Source organism: Macaca fascicularis, chromosome 9, assembly GCF_037993035.2.
Source record: "Macaca fascicularis isolate 582-1 chromosome 9, T2T-MFA8v1.1".
Classification (NCBI taxonomy): domain Eukaryota; kingdom Metazoa; phylum Chordata; class Mammalia; order Primates; family Cercopithecidae; genus Macaca; species Macaca fascicularis.
The window spans coordinates 51,587,281-51,611,208 of NC_088383.1; the positions used below are offsets into that span (position 1 = coordinate 51,587,281).

The 23,928-nt window shown below is 40.0% G+C and overlaps 1 long non-coding RNA gene across 2 annotated transcripts; it reads right to left on the reverse strand.

Moving 5' to 3' along the window:
- Positions 1-1,717: 1,717 nt before the first annotated feature.
- Positions 1,718-7,993, reverse strand: LOC135965076 (uncharacterized). 2 transcript variants are annotated; one of them, XR_010577932.1, is made up of 4 exons: positions 7,817-7,993; positions 6,878-7,018; positions 4,658-5,038; positions 1,718-2,299 (listed from the first exon to the last, which is right to left on the reverse strand). It is a non-coding gene; the product is annotated as an uncharacterized lncRNA (long non-coding RNA). The 2 variants fall into 2 exon arrangements; XR_010577933.1 differs by lacking the exon at positions 4,658-5,038.
- Between the last annotated feature and the right edge of the window lie 15,935 nt (positions 7,994-23,928).

Below are 23,928 nucleotides of genomic sequence, written 5' to 3' on the forward strand. Positions count from 1 at the left end.
ATGCATTTCTCCCAAGTAAAAGAGGAGGCAAGGTGCTTTACAACTCAGTGATGGGTTACCACAACACAGGACAGTGGTACAAAGCTCCCTTTCTCCCCCGCATAACCCAACACAGAAAAGAGTGGGTGCAGTGGAATGAGGCTGGGTGAAGAGAAGTTCCTCTTCTTACTGAGAAAATAGATCACAGGGCATCAAGTAACATGTAAAAGTCTTTACAACAAGGCATTTTTTAAAAAAACATTTTCTAATATTTTGGTATCAGGAAAACCCTCAGATGAATTTCAAACACTATAAAAATGCAATACATAAACAGAAAATATTAACTGTTAACAATAATAGAGATAAATTGGAACCTTTATGGATTGCTTTTTGGAATGTAAAATGTTACAGCCCACTGTGGAAAACGGTTTGGTAGTTAACATATTAAGCATAGAATTACATGATCCAACAACACCCTTTAAGCTCTATACCCAAAAGAACTAAGAGCAGGGACTCAAACAGGTATTTGTACACCCGTTTAATAGCAGCATTATTCACAGTGGCCAAAAGGTAGAACCAGCCCTATGCCCATCGGTAGGTGAATAGATAAAGAAAATGTAATATACACATACGCAGAATATTATTCAGGCATTTAAAAAAAAAAAAAACTCACCAGGTTCAGCAGCTTACACCTGTAATCCTAGCACTTTGGGAGGTCAAGGCGGGCTGGTCGCTTAAGCACAGAATTTTGAGACCAGCCTGGGCAACACGGCAAGACCTCACTTCTACAAATAAAATTTTTTTTTAAAAAAAGGAAATTCTGATAGTGTTACGAGCCTTGACAGCATTATGCTAAGTGAAATAAGCCAGACACAAAAGGACAAATATTGTACAAGTCCACTTATATAAGGTATTTAGAATAAACAAATTCATAAACAGAAAATAGAATAGTAATTGCCAGGGGCCAGGAGGAGGGTTCAATGGGGAGCTATTGCTTATGGGGTACAGAGCTGCAGTTTAGAATGATGACAAAGCTCTGGAGATGGAGAGTGGTGATGGCTAACAATGCGGATGTGCTTAAAACACCAGGGACCTGTGTGCCCTTAAAAATGGTTAAGTGTTATTTTGTATTATGTATATTTTATCAAAAAATAAAAATAAAACACCAAAACAGTACACCACATAAGGACGTACTAAGATGGCAAAATCTAAAGCAACTTTTTAAAACCCAGATAGTTTTTCTGTAAACAGCATACGAATTAAATGCTTATTAAAAATTTGCCCCTTTAATTTAGTTGAATTAATTCTACTTTCAGAGATTAAATAATTAAATACACTTAATTGGAAGCATAACTGAAAAGCTAAACACTGAATGCAGGAAGAGGAACTGTAAAAACACATCTATGTACATAAACTAATTTACTGACAACACTCGAGTATCCCTTAACTAAAGCCCCAGTATTACAGAGAAGATGGACAAGCACTTGAAAAGCTGTCAGCAGGAAACTGTTATACCTAAAAATGTCAATAAATCTGCATTAAAGAGAATGTTCTATTTTTCTATTATTAAAGGTTGTCACCTAGCGTTACCATCTGTTACCATGTGCACTGACTACTAGGCCAGATTTAGACATCAACAAGTAATGAAGCATACATACTTAGGAAGTTACAATTTATAATAAAAACTATGATCAGAAAAATAGTATTTGCATCATGAAGACCTTCAGTTACCACTTAGTTTTCATCCTCATAGGCTTTATTGATCAATATAGTAAAGAGGTATATTAACTCTTATAACTTAAAACAACTTGTTGCCTAGGAAAGCATACCAAAAAGAATCATCTTTTATTTCCAAGACAGGTGTTTTAAGAATAATATAATCTGTAAAAGAGAATAGACATACAACAGGCCAGGCATGGTGGCTCACGCCTGTAATCCCAGCACTTTGTGAGGCCAAGGCAGGCGAAATCACAAGGTCAGGAGATCGAGACCATCCTGGCCAACATGGTGAAACCCTGTCTCTACTAAAAATACAAAAATTAGCTGGGTGTGGTGGTGCGTGCCTGTAATCCCAGCTACTCAGGAGGCTGAGGCAGAAGAATCCCTTGAACCAGGGAGTCGGAGGTTGCAGTGAGCTGAGATCATGCCACTGCACTCCAGCCTGGTGATGGAACAAGACTCCATTTCGAGGAAAAAAATAAAAAATAAAAATACAACAAATACAGTAACACATAAAATCTCTTTTTCTTTTAACCTTCTGCTGGTCCTTCAGTTGCTGCTGGTACTGTTCCGTCATTGCCTTCTGAAGAATGATGGCTTCCTAAAAAGAAAATAAACATATGACAAACCAATAAAAACTCACAGTGAAAGACAAAAGAGAATCTAGATAACAATGCAATCATTTTTAAGATATAATAAACATGAAAAATGATTTTTTAACTCAATGGAAAAAATACTTTCTAATTCAGAAAAAATTATAACACTTCTATTTGGAAGCTAAAAAATATTATTTTAGAATACAAATACAGAGTAGACCAAAGTAGGTTTGTGGATTTAACATTAGTTACTGTAACTGTATGATAAAATTACTGGATATTGCAACCTGAAGAAGCACAATTATGCTTCAAGTACCATGCTCATCTGTCTCACTCACACACACACACACACACACACACCCCGAAGTGTGAATGCTTGCTTTGCTCAGACACTTAATTAACTTTCTATAAATAAGTTCAGGGTTTGCTGTAGAATGCTTCCTGCTTTCCATTTTCACTATGGTGAAAGCTATGGAAACTCGATCCCCATAATTTAATCAAAGTTGTACTTAAAGTAACTCATAAGTAGAAATTTAAGATCCTATCTTCAGTATCAAGAAAACATTTTAATCTGGGTAATATAATCTGCTTGCTTCTAAAAACTGGGACATAAAGCAATATATCAGTTAGGCAGTCACATGGTAAACAGGTTTATCCTACTGGAGCAGAAGTTTATTCACAAATAGGAAAGAAAGAATCTAAGATTATCAGAGCTCCAGTAAGGATTAAGACCACAAGTTGCCCCTAGAATACATCCACTGTCCTTAAAGATCTGAGCTACTAACATGGAAAAGATTGAAAAACACTGCCTTCAAGTATAAATAAAAATGTATTACATTTCGGAAGAATACATTGCTTAGGGGGAAGGGAAGCAGATGCTCATCTATTTTGTCCTATCTATTGATAAATAAAGTCAGAAGCTGTACTAAAACTAAAATAAAAGTTATACATACATTTTCTCTTAATTTTTAAAGAGTAATGATTAGTCTGAAAAACTCATTTGGTGGTTACTGTTCTTGAATTAAAAGCGCCATACTGAGGTGAAATCTTTTTGGTTTTCAATACCTAGCTTTATTATGTCACAATTATCTTGGGATTCTTTTCAACTTACTGCATATTGTGAAAACTCACCTGAATTCAAAACTCTAGGTAAATCTACAAACATCTGTGAATCCATCTTTAATTAACTTCTAAAACACACTTTCTCTGCACACATTTCCTTTCTCTTTTTTTAACTTTAATATTTGGATTTAGGAAGCATTAAGTTCTTTGACTGTAAAGTCAAAGAAAAAAGAGATATGAGGTCAAAGGAATGATAGATAATAAAGAAGAGGCCGGTAATTAAAAAGTAAAATTTCAGTAAAGAATGACAGTTAAGATCGTTGTTCATGTTACTACCTGAACACCAAGGGTTTGGTCCAGGTCCTGCTGCTCACCAGACAGTAACTAGTCATTGAGGTGACAAGTATTACCAAGCAAGAAAGCTTTAACCTGGTGCTGCAGCCCAGGAGATAGGGGCTCAGCCTCAAATTTATCTCCCTGACTGACTAAAACTAGGGTCAGGAAAGAAATGTAATAATGTGTAAGAGAACAGAAATTAGAGAGGGGCAGGAGGCATCTGGTGCTGAGATCTGACATTTTTCAGTTATTTGATACTTACTGAAGGTCTTTTTTTGAGGAGAGAACTCAGATAAAACAGATACAAGTTTCAAGGTTTAACAGCAGGGTCAACTCTTACGTTGATCCAAACAAAACCCTATCCATGGGACAACTGGGCCGGTGTCAATGTAAGCAATAATTCTATAGGTCCTTTTTGTTTAAAATCTGAACAATTAAATTTATATTATATGCTAAACATAAGGAAAATACATCTTATGTACTCAAGGCCAGAAGAGAGAGAAGTAAAACCTACTACTAATAGCCTATGAGTGTCAAGTTTGGGAACACTATAAAAAATTACAAAAAAGTAATAAATGCATAAAAGTTACAAATTAACAAGTGCTATTTCAGAATTCTTCTAAATACTAAGTACATGAACTTACTAATATTTGCATTACTAACCACACAATAAGAACCCGACTTCTGACTATTCTGAGATAAGGTATAAATGTGTACCTTTACCTTAAATGGGAAAGTGTGTCTTGTACCCACTTTGAGATTCGTGAAAGGGAAAACTGATTTGAAAAATGTTTGCTTGTCAAGTTCATTTATATGTTAAGAAAAGGTCAATACAATTTTTCCTTTTCAATGTAGAAAAGTAATACATAATACTATAGTTATAAATACTAAAACACAGTCTGTGGAATACAAGAAAACATTAAATACAAACACTACGTAGGAAAATGGAGGTAAAAAGATGATACCTTGCAAAGACTTCAGTAGAAGATTTTTATCAACGTCATCGCTTTCAAAAGGGCATGTTTTAGGATACAAAGATAATACTTCAACAGTAACCCTCCCTCCCCAGGCTAGAGGCAGTGACTTATGCCTGCAATTCCAGCACTTTGGGAGGCCAAGACAGGCAGATCACTTGAGGTCTGGAGTTCAAGACAGACCTGGCCAACAGAGTGATACCCCATCTCTACCAAAAAATACAAAAATTAGCTAGGTGTAGTGGCATGCACTTATGTAGTCTCAGCTACTCGGAAGGCTGAGGCAAAAGAATCCCTTCAACCTGAAAGGCGGAGGTTGCAGTAAGCCCAGATTGCACCACTGCACTCCAGCTTGGGCGACAGAGTGAGAATCTGTTTAAAAAAAAAAAAAAAAAAAAAAAGTCATGTTTACATAGAGTTAGGCTGCACAGCTCACTCTCTTAACCATCCTGTAATTCTGCCCACTCTATGCTATGCTCAGTCACTGACGCACTTGTTTGGTAGCTCCCTTAGAGCTTAGAACCTAGGTTTTATGTCCTGCTCTACAGCTATATAATTTAACAATTTTCCTCTTGAGTTTGTTGGATTCTAACCCTATATATAACAAATCTTATTAATAGTACTGAATCTTAAAGGAGGCTGTGATGTCTTTAGTCCCTAGAAATATTAAACAACCTATAAACAAACGACCATATGAGAGTAAACAATCCAAATTTCTACATGGTTTAAAACACTGAGGCAATGTACTGAGAAACACACCTAAGAAACTGCAACCAATCTACTCTGGACAAAAATTTAGACACTGTCTCTTCAAAATAAGCTATCTGGTGGTACTTATGCATATTCTTACATATAGCAACAGTATTTTACATGCCATAACCTTAAAAATAATTTTAAAAATGTCAAAATTATAAGCCTTAATCCATCTCTGTGGGCTTGAAAAATGATACAATATACATTTGTTTCTTTAAAGTATTCAATAAAATGCATAAACTTCTAGAGCAATCACTGAAAAAAGGGTTCATACTAAAGGTTGTAATACTAGGAAAGAGGGCTCAGTACTGCAGGTTCTTAAAGGCAAAAGTTAATAAAGCCTTGCTTTTGGTTGTGAATCCTGGCCTTAAAACATTATTCACATGATCTCCCCTTCCTTTTCCTATTGTAAAGATGTGGTGACAAACCAGGTTTGCTCATGCAGATAATAATCTTGAAAACAGTGGCAGAGAAATAACATGAAGGGAATATAGTTTACTTAATGACCTCCTAAATTGGAACTTATTACCCCATGCCTCTTGCATATCTCCAGACTAATATAAAAGAGGTATGAAATGGCTGTTTCCTACCAGTATTTTATTTGATGCTTCATTTTTTTTTTTAATTACTTGTATAACTACCTACAATGCGTTAACAGGAACAGGAAAGCATAGCTATTCAAGTAACTAAATAATTATATAAATCTCTAAGACATAGTAATGGACCAATTATTTCTAAAGTACAACACACTGACAAGTAGTTTATTTTTAACTCAGTTTTGGTTTGTTGTTAATGCCATTGCTTGGGAAAAAGCAAACAAAAGCAGGAGGAGGTGAAGGAGAAACAAGAATAGAAACAAGAAATAGAACCAGCAGCATAAGCAAATAAAGAGGAACGAGATGATGATGATGATGATGAGAATAAAACAGACTGGAAGAAAGGAAAACGAACAGGTGAGGGAACCAGAAGGCCTATTATGATACCTTTTTTCCCCTCCTTGATTCATGAAAACTGAAAAAGTTCAAGACTTTTTTACAACAACAACAAAAAAAAAACAAGCAAAAAGATACACAATCACCTCCTAAATTTTGTTAAGACTGAGATAATGCTCCATTCACGTCTGGCTCAGGTGCCAGCAGAAGGAAGGGACCCTCCAGATTCTACAGAAGAAGGGGGAGGACTCCTCCTTGCCCTGACGGCACCTCCACTGCTACCACCGAGGCCCACGGCACAGCACCCACAGCTTCCTACCCATGCCAGGCCAGGTGGCTCCGCAGCGCTCCTACTCCCACTTCCCAGGACCCCAGACTTGCGGCTGCTGCCACCCCTAGGGCCAATGCCAATACAACCACCGCTGCTGTCGCCCTCGATGCACTGGCGCTCCCTACAAGGCTCTTACCACCTGGCCACAGCCACAGCCCTGCCCCCCAACCTGGCCACAGACGGCGGCCCTCCTACCTACTCCTCCAAAGCACCAGCCACCGCAGCGAAGCCAGCCGCCACGTCCCAGGCTCCAGGCTCCAGCCTTCACTTTCCAGCGTGTGGCAGGTTGTTCCTCCTTCTGGCACGGAGCAGCTGAGCCAACAAAGTCAGAAAAGCCTAGAACATGATGCAGGGAGTGGTAACGTTAGAGCCTAACCTCGTCATAGTGGCCACTGGGTGGCAGTGACAGGTTTCAGTTAACTGGAGACTCCACAGTGGCCTGCTCCCCATCCACAGGAGCCGTTGGGCCCACCGGGGCTGCGGCTCCTCGGCGAGCAAGAACAGCAAAACTCACACCCAGCCACCACCACCCCGCCTGCCCTGTCCCCCTCTCCCCGCGCCCCCCGCCCAATCCGAGTGCCAGTTTCCGTTCCTAACGCCTCCACCCACAGGGCCCTGTCCCCCCCATGACGCCTGCTACTCCGTGTCCAGGGATCCCAGGTTGTCTCAACACAGAGCAAGAGGACGCAGACCCGGGAACCATGACGGGTGTCGGGGCCCTGCCATGCTCCTGATTCCCATGGAAACGCTGTGCCCCCACCGGGCTAAATCCACGAGCAGTAGGAGGTCTCCCTCTAGATTCTGGAGCCTGGCTCCTTCCTTGGAGGCCACCGCTGTGGCGGCCACCTTTGCCACCACCAGCAGTGTAGCCCTCGATAGTGTCCCGAACACCCCCACACTCCCAGGAAGTGTAACCACCGATAGCGCCCCCAACCCGTCCTCACCTCGAGCACCCAATAGCGACCCCAAACCGCCCCCATACCGGAAGAAATGACGCCTAGAACAGCGCCCCAACCCGCCCTCCGTCCCCGAGCACCACAGCCCTGGATAGCACCCCAACCCCCTCCCAGCTGCAGGCAGTGATGCCCGGAATAGCGCCCCCACGCAGTGGGCAGTGCAGTTGAGGATACGCACCTACCGTGGCCGCCTTTCTACCACTCTGGCAGCTGTGCCGTCTCTGTTGCAGCCACCAGCCTCAGCGAGGCGAGCCGCTGTGCCACAGGCTCCGGCCTCCAGCTTGCGTCCGCGGAAACCACCTTCTCCTCCCGCTATAGCACCGTACCGAGCCAGCTGCTAGTCCGCCATCTTACTGCTCTGGCTGCACTTCAGTCTCTGTTGTCGCCACCAATGTTCTGATTGGATGAAAGAAAACCTCTAGGCTTATTCTGATTGGGCTTTCCTATCATGTTCTGATTGGTTAGCCTAAGGCTTGCTCTCATCCAATCAGAACATGTAGTCCTGGAACCTTGGTATATAAAGCCTGCTAAGCGGGAGTCAGCCCGTTCCAGGCTCTTTTGCTTCTGTGTGTTCTGCTGGTGTGTGCCCAGCTTAGAAATGGGGAAGGGGCTGGGCATGGTGACTCATGCCTGTAATCCCAGCACTTTGGGAGGCTGAGGCCGGTGGATCACGAGGTCAAGTTTAAGACCAGCCTGGCCAAGATGGTGAAACCCCCGTCTCTGCTAAACATACAAAAATTAGCCGGGAGTGGTGCTCCTGTAGTCCTAGCTACTTGGGAGGATGAAGCAGGAGAATCGCTTAAACCCAGGAGGCGGAGGTTGTAGTGAGCCAAGATCGCGCCACTGCAGTCTAGCCCAGGTAACAGAGCAAGAATCCATCTTGGAGGAAAAAAAAAAAAAAAAAAAGGAAGGGGGAAAGAAAGAGCCACCTGCTGCATGCTGGAGGCTGTAGCCTACAGCTGCACAGCTGGGCTTACTGCAGTGAGTGGCAGTGATGCAGCATGGCAGGAGCAGTAGGATCTGGATGATTTCCAGCTTCATCCATGTCTCTGCAAAGGACATGAACTCATTCTTTTTTATGGCTGCATAGTAGTCCATGGTGTATATGTGCCACATTTTCTTTATACACCAAGCAATAAGATTTATCATCTGGGAGGCCAGGTGCAGTGGCTCACGCCTGTAATCCCAGCACTTTGGGAAGCCAAGGCAGGCAGATCATGAGGTCAGGAGCTCGAGACCAGCCTTACCAACACGCTGAAACCCCATCTCTACTAAAAATACAAAAAAAAAATTAGCCAGGAGTGGTGTCACGTGCCTGTATTCCCACCTACTCAGGAGGCTGAGGCAGGAGAATCACTTGAACCCAGTAGGTGGAGATTGCAGTAACCTGAGAATGAGCCACTGCACTCCAGCCTGGGAGACAGAGGGAGACTCCCATCGCATAAATTAATTAATTAATTAATTAATTAAATTTATCATCTGGGGTATCAGGCGAGAGGACTAGCTAGGTTGGGTACATGGAATTAGAATTCCTGAATGAAGAAATTCAAAATTAAAGTTAAGAATATTATTGGTCTATATAGCATTTACAGTAAGGCCAAAGAGACAATATTCCAGACTATAGAGGTTAGAGAAAATCAAGTTATCTATCTTAAGAGCACATTTTGTATTTTTTTTTTTTTTGAGACAGAGTCTTGCTCTGTCACCCAGACTGGAGTGCAGTGGCGTGATCTAGGCTCACTGCAAGCTCCACCTCCCGGGTTCATGCCATTCTCCTGCCTCAGCCTCCTGAGTAGCTGGGACCACATGTGCCGGCCACCTTGCTCGGCTAATTTTTTGTATTTTTAGTAGAGAAGGGTTTCACTGTGTTAGCCAGGATGGTCTCGATCTCCTGACCTTGTGATCCACCCGCCTCAGCCTCCCAAAGTGCTGGGATTACAGGCGTGAGCCACCGCGCCAAGCCCAGCCTCCTTTTCTTTCAATTTTGGCATAACACAGAACTCAGCAAAACTTTGACAGTAAATACTATTTACAATATTATTGTCTTCTCTATCTACTTGTTTATTTACTGAGAAAAAAATGTCAGCGTAATCACAGAAGCAACCTAATGAATAAACTACACCTTGATTATAAGAAAGAATGAAAATTGATTCATCCTTCTTGAATACAGAGTTTTAAAAATTCTTAAGTGAACTATGGCTTATTGAGTACATCACAATACTTTTCTGTTACAAAAACAAAGACAAATGACTGCTTTGGGGTTATTTCCCCAAATAGCTTCCATGGGTTTCTCCATCTGGTACATTGCAAAACTTCTTTTAACACCTAAGCCCTCAGGAGAATTTCACAGCCGCTTTGTAAATCCTGGAAGTTCAGGAAACTGCCAACACATGCTGACCATGCTAAGTCCCAGTCTCCTTGGAAAGGAGTCTTGATAGTAGTGGACTCTCCCTTGAGGAAGTCTCACATGGCAGAAAACCAAGCGACTGTAACACAGGGTCTAGTTGTGCAGTGATCTGCCTCACTCACTGTCCCTGGGGTTCATTTTCCTCAGCTGGGCACACACAGAATTATGGCTTTCTTTGAACAGAGTTCTTTTGTATCATACGTACCTATGTTAGAGCCATTTGACTCCCTTCATTGTTGGTGGTCTCCAAGCATAAGAAGAATATTATAGGTCAGGCATGGTGGCTCATGTCTGCAACCCCAGCTCTTTGGGAAGCCAAGGAGGAAGGATCACCTGAGGCCACGAGTTCGAGACCAGCCTGGACAACACAGAGAGACCCCATCTCTACAAAAATTTTTAAAAATTAGTTGTACATGGTGGTGCATGCATGTAGTCCAAGCTACTTGGGAGACCGAGGCAGGAGGATCACCTGAGCCTGGGAGGTTGAGGCTGCAGTGAGCTATGATCACACCACTGCACTCCAGTCTGGGCAAGACAGTGAGCTCCTATCTCAAAACAACAACAGCCACAACAACAAAAACGTAAAAAGAATATATAAATGGGAGAATGTGTTCTTAGAACTCACCCACTCGAAACTCGAGGACATCAAATTGACAGTCTTGGTGACTTTCTAGGTAAAAAAATCTTCAAAATGATTATAAATAGATGATTTTTCCTGATTTGGATTGCTGAGAGTTCATTCACAGTTTAGGTTTGTCAAGTAATTCCTGACTCCATCATAGCCAGGAGAAGTAAAGTTTCCTTCAGAAGTGTTTGGAAGAGACCCACCAAACACTAAGAAAACAGAAGGCAACAGAGAAAGTAGTAGTAAGATTCAGGCCACAACAGAAGAGATAAACAATACAGGAATAGTAACTAAAACATCAACATTACTGCTTTGATTTGTTTTTCTAGATGCAGTCAGGATTATGATTATGGGTAAAAGGCATGCAAATTATGGAAGTTTCTGCAAGTTTATAAAGGAAAAACGTGCAAAAATCAGTTCTCTATCTTCCTGTTGGTGTAGATTAGGTGGCTGGGGTTTGGCTCTGTATCAATAAGTTAAAATATTGAGGCCTACTGTTCATTAATATTTAATTTAGAGGAATACCCAAATATAATGGTGGCAGGTCCTAATGGCTTGATTAGCAATTCTCCACTTGATCTAATAATTTAATTTAAATCAAACAGATAATAGGACATTGACCTACCAATGAATTTGCCCCCTTTTAATAAAGTAATAGATGCTTCTTGTATCAATGAAATAATTTAGTGGTTTTTTTTTTTAATATTCACTTCCACTTCTAAATTTTAAAACCCTTAGGTAATAGCACCAATCCAGGAAATAGGAGGATATTTATAATTAGAGACCATATCTTGCTTAATTTTGAAATATTCTATATCAAATCAAACCTCCCATTTATTTTCACTGGAAATACGTGTGTGAATAGATGACTAGAAACAATAAAGCCTGTTCTGTCCCCAGCAAAATTAATTACTCTCCGAGACTAAGCTACCTTCTAGGAGGTAGATGCTCTCTTTCCGCACCAAATAATTGACCAAGGACTATGGGACAGGTCACCAATCCTCATGGTAACACGACTGAAACTGTGCTAGAAGTTCATCTAATGGCATTAAAGTTTTAAATTTACCACAGCAGTTTCTTCCTGAAATCAGAAAGCTTTTTTCTGTCTGCAGTAAGTTTTTGATCTGCTTATATGTGTTTGTCTTATGTCAAATATTTCAAGTGAACTTTGATCACTAAAGGGAAAATGGATGGCTCTGCTGCCATTGGCAGTAGCTGGGGGGCATCTGCAATGCACCTGATCAAAATGAGGTACATTTACAACATCCCACATTATCTGCATCTTCACTGGAGGTATAAGAAGCAGTGAAGCCTCCATATGGCCTGGATCCATCCATGTGAAAAAAAATGACTTTCATTGTGTTTCCTGAAGATTTAATCTCACTGCTTACATTCACACTACTACACAGTTTCTCTAGCTGGGGTGAGTTACTTCTAATGCCATTGAATACCTTTGGGAAAGAGTTTAACCTTTAGACACACAATCCATCTTACTGCATATTTCCTAGGAGGTGATATTCCCAGCCCAGACCCACTTCCTTCTATGGGAACCCTGCCCTAAAATGAATGATCTAACAATGCGGGTTTCTATCCCAGTGCCACAAGCCACTATGTTACCCTGAACACATTTTGTGACCTCAGGATGATTTCACTAGAGTGAAAGTATTGCAGTAATGCCTTCCTGCCATGGGGTGATAGATTAAAAGCTGCTGTACACTTTGGAACTAGAAGCCGAGCTCCCAATGTAAAGGAAGATAAGCCATCATGCTTACAATGTGGTGTGCAGAGCTCACTGATGGGCAGTTTTTCTTAACAATGCATCAGGACTTTCGTTATTTGGAAAGGAAGCTTAAATGTTAGTTTCTGATGATTCGATGTATATAATGAAGCAGATATTTTTATATATTTTAATTTTTATTTTTTGAGATGCGGTTTTGCTCTTGTTGCCCAGGCTGGAGTGCAATGGCATGATCTCGGCTCAGCTCGCTGCAACCTCTGCCTCCCAGGTTCAAGCGATTCTCCTGCCTCACCCTCCCAAGTAGCTGGGATTACAGGCATGCACCACTGTGCCCAGCTAATTTTGTATTTTTAGTAGAGACGGGGTTTCACCATGTTGGCCAGGCTGGTCTCGAACTCCTGACCTCAGGTAATCCACCTGCTTCGGCCTCCCAAAGTGCTTGGATTACAGGTGTGAGCCACCATGCCCGGCAAGCAGATATTTTTTAATACCTTGAAAAGTAATTTGAAAAATCAATCTCCATATGCAATTAAACATAATAGTTCTTTCCTCGTTAGTTATGGATTCAAAGCTTCAATTTTCTTATTTGAATTTTTAAGAATGAATTATTATTGACTCCAAAATATTAAATAATAACTGTAGTCATTCACATAGTTACAATAATTGGCAAACTATTGTTCCAATGCTATACAAAATAAAAAAAATTTACATGAAATAACTAAACAATAATTCATTAAGTGATTAATATTCCAGTGTTTAAAAGGATTTGAATGACTCGAGATTAGAAATAATGACTCAGACTATGGCACTAAAAGTTATGCAGTAGGAGAATGCACTCCACAACAAAAGATGTCAGCTTTTAAATTTTACTATAATTAATTAAATTTAGCTCTCTGGGGCTTCTGGTCTAAAGTGTCTTCTGGCTCACTAGACCAGAAGAAGAGTTTGCTATCATTTACTGAGCAGACAAAAATACCAGTCTTTGCTCATCATCTACTCAGCCTGTCTTATCCAATCAGCACAATACCCTCCCGGGCAGATAATAGTATCCCTGTTTTCCAGATTAAGATACCAGAATTCAGAAAGATGATGTAATTTGCTGAAGTTCAAATAACTAGCAATAATAGAACTGGGATTCAAACCATCCTTCTGATTCCAAACCATGAAGTAGTGTATAAAGAAACGGATGAGGACAAATATTTCTATAATGCTGAATACAGGAATGGGCATCACATTGCTAAAATCAAAAGAGATTAGAACCAACTATAAGGTTAACGGGACATGTTGGAAACCATGATCAATAGCGTTATCCTGCCTCTGAGTCTGCCTTTGGCATAGAATCACAATGACTGAACATGTTATCGTCATCCATTTATCACAGAGTTCTGCTCTTAGAAGCAACCAGAATGCAATTCTCATCATTCTCCTCTAATCCCTTTTGTACTCAGAAACTACAATTCTCAGAATACAAATGGATAGGAAGTAGGCATGTGAGATTTAGGACAGGCTATAAAATTTGCTATAAGCAGGGACAAAATCAGATACAGGTAGTATTGTAGGATGCACCAGGTGGCATAGCTTTTCATTTTCTCTGTCTGTAAGAGTCAGATAGGCAGGTGGGTTTGGAGAAATTTTAGTCTCAGACCAGCTGGATAAGGCGTTAGCCAGGAAGCAGTGCAATAAAAGTTAAAACTGCCTCCTCTGCACCGGCAGATCTTCTTTCTTCTTCACTCTTTTCTCTTTTTTTTTTCTTCTCCTTCTTCTTTTCTCTTTCTCCCTCTCCTTCTCAATCTCCTCCTCCTTCTCTTTCTCCTTCTTCTTCTCCTTTTCTTGCTTTTCTCCTTCTCCTTCTTCTTTTTTTCTCCTTCCCCTTCTCCCTCTGTCTCCTTCTCCCTCTCCTTCTCCCTCTTGTTCTTCTCCCCCTTCTCCTCCTCCTTCTCGTCCTCCTTCTCCTTCTTCTCCCCCTTTCATCTTTCTTCTCCCTCTTTTTGGCAAGTTCTCAATCAAATAGAGTGGGGGCAAAGGCCAACCCACATGCCCTTGTTTGGAGCAGAGTAAAGAGGAACCAAAATAAACATTGAACAGATAAAATATATTATAGAAAAAGGAATGTGGACATCATACTAAAGATTCAGAAAAAAAATTAATTCTGAAAGTGATTCCTTGCTGGAGTTTTAACCTCCCCAAGAGAAAAGACCTGTGGATATGACATTTGTAGGTTTCCCTGCTTAAAGAGTCAGGGCACCCTCATGCATACAGAGATGCCAGTCATCCTTTCGGTAATTCATTCTTAAATATGAATGAACAGCCAAGGATCAGCAGACATTTAGGGAATTGACTATTGTAAAAGGTAGAGACCAATATGAGTAAACAGGAAATAGGAACATGAAGAAAACTGACCCCACATAAGCAACACAAAACTTCAAAGTTACTATTAATATATTCATGTACATATTAATATAGTGAACATATAAAATATTTAAATATATATTTTTCAAAGAACGAGAGTAAAATAAAGATAATTTCAGGTATATCATTTCTGAAAAAATGTATTGCCCTTGCCCTTGTCCTTGGGGAGCTACAAGAGGGTATGCCTCACCAAAAGAGGAAATTAATCAAGAAAGGGACTTGCATAGCATCATAAAGCCAGCTTTCTAGCCCAGGAGCAGAATGAAGGAACTTGCAAATCTGAAGACAAAGGGAAATTCTGAAATGACAGCCAGCATCAGGTTTGGAGCTGATGGACAAAGGCTGAAGGAAGGATATTACTGAGGAAAAGAAATGGAACTGATACGTTTTACTACAGAAGGTGAAGATGCACACCCAGGGTGGAAAGGGTGTGGAAGAATTAGTGATCAATGCGTAAAACCCAAGAAAATGTAAAGAGGACACAATTATTATTACTCTTTGGGAAAACAAAAGCAAGTGTTGCCATAGTACACTACTTGGCTCAGTCATGAATGGTATTTACATGATCATGGTAATGTCAACTGAATGACAATTTAAGCAAAAGCTGTGACATATGTATTTTGGGAGACATTTGGGAGAGTATATAAACTGTACATACTTCATGTGCATTTGTGGTGACAGAGGGCTAATGCTCATCTTCCAGAGTAGGATGTGGATAGATAATGTCCAAAAGAAGCAAAGAGTAGTAGAATAGGAATATTATTTAGAAATAATGACATAAAATCCACCAGCAGTAGTTGCAAGAGTTATAAGTTGATAAATAAGGGATAAGGAGATAACAAGTAAGATCTGCTTTGGAATTTGTGGTTGTGGCTACAACTGTTATCTTTATTTGAGTTCTAAAACTATGAATGTTCATATTCTCTTTCCTAAAGGACATGTGAATACTCCGCCTGTAAAATTCCTAATAACCATTATATTCGTATGATTTAAACTACGAAAATAATTTCAAAAGTAAAAAACAACTGTTATTTATTTTTTGAACTCTCCAAATATTACTCAATAAGCATCCATTATATTTATAACCAGAAAAACAGACTAAAATTAGAATTCAAGTGGATTTATATCACATGATTACAAGTATATAAAATATGCTTTGCCAAGAAGAGATGAGAAAACGCATCAAAATATGGTATAGTGGGAGTGGTTAGTATTTTTTTCTACTTCATCTTTGTTTATATATATTCAATCAATAATAGGAAACAAAGTTTCTTTATAATAAACAACCTTAGTCCAAAATTTCCTGGCTCTCAAACAAAAGAAAACACACTTGGTTTCTTATTTTCAAGATCTGAAAGACAACAGTTCAGTCCTTCAGATATTAGGACTTGGAAATAAAATCTGAAGGTTGAATGAGATCATTTTAGGGCAATACAAAGTGGTCATAAGATACAAATATATTTCATATTTTTGAAATTCACTATCCAACAGGAGACAATTAAACTGAAAGCAAAAGTGGCTTCTTATTAAAGGGATAATGATAGTACCTCTACTATCCATTCATTCAACAAGTATTTATCTCTATTATGTACAGGCATTGGGGATTCAGTGAATCCCCAGCAGTGAATGAAACTATAGCTTGACCTCAAGGAGCTTACATTCTAGTGGGGGAAGCAGACAATAAACTGATGAACAAATCAAAATGATATATGGCAGCAGGTGTGAAATGCTGTAAAACAACATGGCAGAGAAGGGTCAGGCCAGGGTGGGGTCTGTAATATAAGATACTTACACCACATGGATTAAAAGGCATTCAAGCAGAGACCTGAACGAAGTGAGGGTGTGGAGCAGGCCACCATGTGAGCAGGGGCATTCCAGATGAAGGCAACAGCTGGACAGGGAGAATCTCAGCACATTCAAGGAACGGAACGGAGGCCAGGTGGCTGGACCCCAGCAAGCAGAGAAGAGGGGAGTTTGAGATAAGGCAGACAGGTAGAAGAGGGAGGGGCAGCAGGTAATATCAGCCAGGTGGGCCACAGGTGCAATTTGGGATTTTCCTCTGAGTGAGATGAGAAGCCATTAGAGGATTTTCAAAGGGAGCAATATGATGTAATTGAGGTTTAAAACCATCACACACTGCTGTGTTGAGAATGTTGGGAGATGAGAATGGAGGCAGGGGGACCAGGTGGAACTTGCTAAAATAATCCAAGTGAACAGTGGGGGTAGTAGTAGTAGGGATAATAAGTAGTTTGATTGTGGATATTTTTAAAGACACACCCAATGGAACTTGCTTAGAGATGCCATATAGGGTGTGAGAGGAAGTATTCCAAAATAGACATCAAGATTTTTGACCTTAGCAACCAGAAGTTTGGAATTATTTCCTGAGATAGTATATACTGCAGAAGGGGCAAGTTGGGTGGAGAAATGTACTAATATTAACCCAGTCTACCTATCTACAGACACATATGTATGTATAGCACTTCACAATTAACAATCTATTTGTTATTCACACTCAGGGATCTCATTTGCTTTCTTTCACTGCAGGAAGCTGAGAGTGCTGCAGGCACATCTGAAACCACTGGAGGTTGGCGACATAGAGGTCAGGTAGCAGTGCTCTCCCACCAGGAGTCCCTCTGCACCCCCGGAGAGAGCAACCATTATGCAGGACGAGCCATCTGCTCAAAACTTTCGGTGGTGGCTTGTGCTGTGACTCTGGTCCCATTCACCTATGTGCTGCTGTAGGCTTAGCTTCCCACAGCCTCCCCAGTTTTGCCATTTGTCATTATCATTCACTCTTAAAATTTATTCTATGACCCCGATGCATGGAGTGATAGCCGTTAGCCTCTTAAAACAACTTTTACAATTATTTTGACAGTTTACTGTGTTTTGATCTCCCAACGATACTTAGAATTTGTCTGAGTTATAGTTGCATAGATGGCAATTTTCCTGACCTAGTTTTCTGACTATGATTTGTGGGTCAGTAAACTCCTTAAATGATGGAATATAACATCTCAGGCCACAGGGAACACTTACTATCACATGCTCATTGTTGCAGGATGGATGCGTGGCCGGCCTCAGGTTGTTAAACGTTAGGGTGATCCGCCTTCCCTCTGGGATGGTGATTCTCCACTCGTAGATCCGGCCATGAGGATTTGGGTTCTGTTAGTTGGGAGAAGTAGATGTTCCAGCAGAGCCCTGAAGACCCCCACCACACTCTGATGTGAGGGGAAAAAAGCTAAGAAAACTTCCAATCAAATCCAAGTGTCTCTTTCCATCAGGGAAGCTCTCAAAATTCAGGTATTTAAAAATTATCCTTCTAGACAAAATTATTCTCTGTATTTATGTGGGTGACGATTTTAGTGAATATATACATGCATTTCCTATCTCTATTAATATTTAACCCTGGCTTCCATGGATGATAGTCCACAGACAGCAATTTAATTATCATCATGGCCCAAGAAATATGAGAGACCAATGAATACAATGAACTTAAGAATCAGGAAAAGTGGGTCAGGTGCAATAGCTCACGCCTGTAATCCCAGCATTTTGGGAGCCCAAAGTGGGCAGATCATGAGGTCAGGAGTTTGAGACCAGACTTACCAACATGGGTAAACCCTGTCTCTACTAAAAATACAAAAATTAGCCGGGCGTGGTAGTGGACACCTGTAATCCCAGCTACTCAGGAGGCTGAGGCAGGAGAATCGCTTGAACCCGGGAGGAGGAGGTTGCAGTGAGCCAACATCGCACCATTGCACTCCAGCCTGGGTGACAGAACAAGACTCCATCTCAAGAAAAAAGAATCAGAGAAATAAGCTAGGAGTGGTGGCTCACGCCTGTAATCCCAACACTTTGGGAGGCCAAGGCAAGACCCCATCTTTACAAAAAAAAATCAGGAAAATCAGAAGGTTAATGTAAGTATCCAGTTCTTCCAAACAAGATCTTTATTTCATCTGAGTTTGTTGGATTTGCAGTAATGCAAATTCTGAGTAACTACAGGACTTTCTTAAGGCAGGCACTGCAGTATAACTCTCATCCTCTTATTATATCTCTCGTGATACTAGTTATTTTCCCTTATAGCATTGATCACAGCTGTAATTTTTCATTTATCACTGTGATTTTTGATTAAGGTCCAAGAAGATAGGGGTCATGTTTTGTTTTGTTTTTCAAACTGTTGTAACACCAGTGCCTAGCACAGTGTCTGTCCAATGCAGGTGCTCAATGTTGTTTTGAATGAATCAATGAAATCACCTTCCATGCTGGATTCAAATCACAGTCTGAATCCTGAGACAGAGAGTCATCTGTGACAAACCTGACCACAGCAGTATTGCTACAAGTGTCTATGCTGTCAGGAATGGCGTTTGCACAGCATCTGCCCAAGATGCCTCCTGTGAGAGACAAATAATTAAATACATACGTCCAGGTGATTGATTTCTTTTAGTGTCTATTCGAAGTGTCCTGCGTGTACAAAGAAAATAATAAAAAACAAGACCTTGCCCATGAAGAAACGTTAATCTCTGTCAAGAAAACAGGAAAACATGAGTGAAAATTAACATATTCAAATATATGAAGAAGTGAAAAAAAATGCAACCAGTTAGGGGAAGGATATCTCAGGACAATGAGGAAGGCTTGCTTATTTGGTTGAAAAAGTGCTCTGAGACAACAGAGTGACAAATATCTGCCTTATGCTGCTGCCAGGAGACATGCATGACCTTCTCTCTGCCTCAAACTATAGAACACCCCTCAAATAATAGCATGTGGCAATGGGATGTCTCAGCAGCAACACGTTGCCTTCACACTACCATTGCTCTCCCCAAGTGACCTCCAGGATAGGCTATATGACACCTGGGCTCTGGGCATCCATTGTTAATGGTAGAATTGAGGGAGAGAATCGCTGGTACTGCCCAAAGCTCATTAATCTGCACTTCTTTGCAGAGTATAGACATGCTTGTGCCTTTCTTGGAAATGAAGAAACTTCAGAGGCTGAATAAGTACATGCGAAAATAAACACCCCAAAGAGAGCAGATACATTTCACTCACCGGAAGTATGATAGTCCCAGATCTCCATGAAGTCTTTTTCACAGCTAGAGGAATTCTGAAGGTTAAAATCTTCAAAAGAGATGGTGAGATAGTATCTGGAGAGCCCCTGGAGATGCCACTCACAGAATAAGTTGTCTCTATATGGAAGCATTAGATGGCCAATGCTTTCAACAATACAATTTTGCCCTGCTACTCTTCCCCCACATTGAGTGAAAGAAAGAAAGAAAGAAAGAAAGAAAGAAAGAAAGAAAGAAAGAAAGAAAGAAAGAAAGAAAGAAAGAAAGAAAGAAAAAGAAAGAAGGAAGGAAGGAAGGAAGGAAGGAAGGAAGGAAGGAAGGAAGGAAGGAAGGAAGGAAGGAAGGAAAGGAAGGAAGGAAGGAAGGAAGGAAGGAAGGAAGGAAGGAAGGAAGGAAGGAAGGAAGGAAGGAAGGAAAGATTTGAAAGATTCTATGTCAAATTTTGGTTTTTTCATTTCGCCAGCACATGTGAAAACTTTTAGGTGCCAAGTGACTATGAATTGAAGTTTTAAAAATTCTGAAAATGGTTAGTGCTTTCCTCATTATTTGAATTCTAGGGTTGATGTAAACAGAAGTGACACCACAAGTCCAATCCAATAATGGGAAACAAGATGACCACTAAATGGCATATTCTGTAATGTCACATTAATTCTTTTGGTACACTGCGTTAGAGCTATTAGTCGCAAGCAAGTTTTATCTCAAGAACAAACTGGTAGGCTCATCTGACCTGCCTAGAACCCTGTGTTGATTCTAAAGACTGAACCCAAGCTCAGCTGGAAGGAGTACTGTGGGGACGCCTGCCATTTCTAGTTTTACTATCAACTAAACTGTTCACTACAGTAACTGATATCTCAGGGCCTTGAAAATTACTGTTCAATTATGTCTTATTAGCTGGATGTGATAGCTAATTGAATTACATGCAGCTTGACTCGGGATATAACATGATCTATGGTATAGTTAAATATTGTTACAACTAGGCTTTCTGAACTTTTGCTATATTAAATATTTGCCTGGTTTGTGTCTAGATCTATTAGATACTAAGTTATATGCTATCATGACCATACTATAGTGAATCTTCAACAAGCAAAATTACTGCTCAGTTTTTAAATAAGGAAATCAAAATCCTGAAGAGACATATTTGCTTTTTATCCAGTGACTGATTTGGCACTAGAGACTCAGAGAAAAAAAAAACCTTAATTATTTTATATATGATGAGCAATTTAAAGACATTGTTCTAAGTATAGTTATCTGGTTCTTAAACAGTTTTATTACTTAAAGTAATAAACATACTGTAGTTCTTCCTTTGCCTTAGTGGATACATTCCAAGTCCCCACAGTGAGTGCCTAAAACCTTGGATAGTACCAAACCCTATAAAGACATATAGACAATTTTTCTATATATATATGTATCTATGATAAAGTTTACTTTATATATTAAACATAGTAAGAGATTAACAACAATAACTGATAATAAAATAGAACAATCATAACAGTATACTGTAAGAAAAGTTATGAAAATGTGATCTCTCAAAATATCTTGGTGTACTGTACTCACCTATTTTGGGGGGCCTCTGTTTACCAAGGGCATTGAAACCATGGAACATGAAACCATGGATAAGAGAGAACTACTGAATTTCATAGTACACAGAAGAAACAGGAGTTTGATTCAACTACACGTATTTCTTCACAAATAAGTTAGAAAAAATATAAAATATTCAAGTTTACTAAGATTACATTTTAAAATAAAAATTAAAAGACAAATTAAAGTTGATGACTGTGGTTTTAAACATTTACACTCCTTACTTATTTCTAGCAAGGGACAGTATCCGTGTACATAACCCACTCTGCTGATGGCAGAGTGACTGGTACACTGTGTTTTCAGGCCTGAGTTATTAAGCATTTCCCTTTTCCCCTAGATTTCCTTGCAGTATGTGCTACTGAAAGAAATGAATTGCCCTGAGACATGACAGTTAAAAAATACTAACTTTGGGTAGGAAAAAAAATGAAAATGTAAGTGACATACTTGGGTGTCACTTCAATATCAAATTGATCTTCAAATTGCAGCTGTATGCATGTTTACAGTGGAGCCACTGAGATCCAAATGCAATCAGCATGCGGGGGGGGGGGGTAATTATCAGAGTGGTTGGGAGAGGTCACATTCCCAGCAGACTCAGCTTCATGGATGTAGACATTGGCCCTACAGGCTGTCAGCAAACACAGTTAAAATCAATCTATGCTCTGGTGAAGGAGATGCATTCAAAGGACAAAAATCATCTTTTAAAATCAACTTCTCTGTAATTTGTCTCAATTTCCTTTCATCTATTATGATCCTCATTTTCTTTTCCAGCAAACGAATTCTCAATTTGCTATCGAGGGAGCTACCAGGTGTGACACTTTTTAATTTGCCAGACCATCTAACTATTCTCATTGGAAATTTCATTCTTTCTTAAAGCCAACCAAATGCTTATGGCGCATGGTGCATGGGGCAGAACATCACAGAAGCATGAATAAATATCCACCACTTCAATAAGCATGTAAGTATGCTAGCAGTTACAGCTTCCCACTGAGTGTTCAGTGCAGCAGAATGATGCAGAGCTATGATCGTGGTGTATTCAAAAGACTAAGCAGATGTATCTTTGCACAACTCTGGAGGCATTCATTCATTACATCTCTTCAGGATTTAGATGCATTTGAGAAACAAGATCAATGGCATGAGACAATTTATTAGCCATGTTTTGCCAGACGATAAAGGAGCTTTTTAATACTTCTTTTCTAGAAAAACAAAGTATTATCAAAAAATACTTTTCTATTTTCAATAAATATTCTTTGGCATTTTCAACAAACAAACCAGACAGGAGTAAATGTACTTACAATGCCAATGAAATTAACCTGTCCAATCACTTAGCCACACAGATACTTGATCTGCTCAACTCTAGCAACATTTATGTCCACTGTCACTCATCCACTTATAGTCACATCCTGAATTCTGTCAATACCTCTAACTCCCCCATCTCTGAAACTCTAAATTGCAAATCCCTTTCATGAGTTCCAACTCCCTTGCTTCATGTCTTTCCTTCAGACTTCCCTTGCAAAATACCAACTCCATAGTTGTGTTTGATTCAAGCCATTCATTCATGGAAATTGATGCCCCTGCAAATATATGTTCTCGCATCTCAACATCGCCAAGCAATTCACCCATTTCTTTTCATATAAACTACAACAGCCATTTGGAACTTTATTCCCTAAACCCTTGACTTTCCCCATTTCCTCTTGGTTCTCAGCACACTACATTAGGTTCCATTTTACAAAGAAAGTGAAACAATTACATGATAATCCCTTCCATTTGTTACCCTTCATTTGTTACTATCCTTAATAAATTCATCCACATCTTTATGCTCTATTTTACCCTCTGTATATTATCTTCCTGTATCTCTGGATCAAGTTCCCATCCTATTTTCTCCTCTGGGATCTTGCCCTATTTACTCTCTCTCTCTCTCTCTCTCTGTCAGTCTCTCTCTTTCTCTCTTTTAACCCTTCTTTCTTCAATCCTATGAAAGCACTCATGTTCTCCCAAGTCACCTCACAGTTATATGCCCAAATAACTTTTTAAATTCTTATTTTATATCCACAGCTTTTAACATGATCACATTGTCCTTCTTTACATTTTTGTCCCTTGACTTCTGTGACACCAAGCTCTTCTCCTTTTAATCCTCACATCATTCTTCCTCTTGGAATGAATACTGTATTAGGCGCCTCTCTCCAGGGCTTCCCTGACATTGCTGAAGGGCCTCAGGAATCCTCCTGTAGGCCTTTCATCTCACTCTAAATAATTCCCCAATTGCTGTTATACATCCTGATTACTTCAACTATAAGTAGTCTCTTAACAATTCCCATATTCACAGATTCAGTCTAGACCTCTGTTCTGCCCTACAGATTCCTGTTCCGACCACTTAGTGGGCATCTCCAGTGGAGGTAAGTCAGAGGTTTCAAACTGAACATGTCTCAAATGAGGACTCTCATTTGCTCATCATCCAGAGTTCCATACCTGAGTCTGCTGA